The sequence below is a fragment of the Trichechus manatus genome, unplaced genomic scaffold, assembly GCF_000243295.1.
Source record: "Trichechus manatus latirostris isolate Lorelei unplaced genomic scaffold, TriManLat1.0 scaffold00080, whole genome shotgun sequence".
NCBI classification, from domain to species: Eukaryota; Metazoa; Chordata; class Mammalia; order Sirenia; family Trichechidae; genus Trichechus; species Trichechus manatus.
In genome coordinates, this window is record NW_004444016.1 from 236368 (window position 1) to 237870 (window position 1503).

Consider the following 1503-nt stretch of genomic DNA (forward strand, 5'->3'; position numbering starts at 1 on the left):
TGGACTCAGTCCGGTGGGGGCCTTGGTAGCTGTGGACAATTAGTCCTTTGGACTAATCTTTTCCTTGTATCCTTTTCTCTTCATTCTCCCTTGCTCCCGAAGGGATGAGACCAGTCTCACTGTAGTTTTAATTCACATTTCTCTAATAGCTAATGATCGTGAGCATTTCCTGATCTGTCTCTTAGCTGCCTGAATGTCTTCTTTGGTGAAGTGTCTGTTCATAGCCTTTGCCCATTTTTTAATTGAATTATTTGTTGTTGAGGTGTTGAAGTATTTTATAGACCCTTGTTGGATATGTCATAGACAATTTTTTTTTCCCAGTCTGTGGGTTCTCTTTTTACTCTTTTTGTGAAGTCTTTTGATAAGCATATAAGTGTTTAATTTTTAGGAGCTCCTAGTTGTCTAGTTTCTCTTCTGGTGTTTTTGCATCGTTAGTTATGGTTTGTATTCTTTCTATGCCATGTATTAGGGCCCCGAGGGTTGTCCCTATTTTTTTTTCCATCATCTTTATCATTTTAGGTTTTATATTTAGGTCTTTGATCTATTTTGAGTTAGTTTAGTGTATGGTGTTAGGTATGGGTTACATGCTGTGTTTTGGTGGAGCACCAGATGAAGTAGTTGGCTTATATTTAGGGGGCATACTGTGTTACAAGGAAGTCTGGTGGTGTGGTTGTTAAATGCTCAGCTGCTAACCGAAAGGTGGGCTGTTTGAACCCACCAGTCCCTCCTCGGGAGAAAGATGTGACATTCTGCTTCTGTAAAGATTTACAGCCTTTGAAACCCCATGGGAGAGTTCTTCTGTGTTCTACAGGGTCTCTATGAGTCGGAATCAGCTCTATGGCAGTGGGTCTGGTTTGGTTTACTGGGTTACAAAAGAAAATACTCCTTTAAATCCTAGAATCACACCTGGCCAGTTTGGTGTTCTGAGACCTTCAAAGGAACAGCAGATTCAGGCTTTCTCTTCACTCTCATTTCAGCGTGAGTAGTCTGTGGCAAAATAACAGACCAGTATGCACTATTTACATTATTTCTTTGTTTTGTTTTGCTTAGTATAGACAGTTGAATTCCAGTAATTGGACATGTTATGTGATTGTGCTCTACGTATTTCTAGTGAAAACGTTTTCTATATACATTTGCATGACTCAATTTATTTTGCTAGTTTTTGAGTGGCTCCTGTGTACCAAGCATGGTTCTAAGTGCTAGGAATAAATCAGTGAGTGAAACAAAGTCCTTGCTCTCAGTTGCGTATAGCGGGATGAGACAAAATAGACTCCTATATATGCTGATTTTTTCCCCATTTAGTCATTTGAGTGACTACATATACTATCACAAAGTGTTTAGCAAAACTCATGTTATAGGAGTTTAGGTTTTTCCACCTGCAGAAAAATGCTGTAAAGATAATGCATATATTCTAAATATATTTTATTTTTTCTTAAATTACAATTTCTAGAGTTGGAATTACTAGTCAAATAGCATGCATAGTTTTTTTTTTTTTTTTTTTTT

The 1503-nt window shown here is 37.5% G+C and overlaps 1 protein-coding gene across 5 annotated transcripts in view; it reads left to right on the forward strand.

The window, feature by feature from the left end:
- The window catches only part of ULK2 (unc-51 like autophagy activating kinase 2), a 204981-nt gene that overhangs the window by 5637 nt on the left and 197841 nt on the right, over nt 1–1503 (forward strand). Inside the window, exon 1 of one of the 5 annotated variants that reach the window (XM_023735525.1) lies at nt 899–978. The exons of the other annotated variants lie outside the window; for them this stretch is intronic. The gene's annotated coding sequence lies outside the window, so the exon portion shown is untranslated. Of the gene's footprint in view, nt 1–898; nt 979–1503 lie in introns of those variants that run through there. 5 annotated transcript variants of the gene reach the window in all.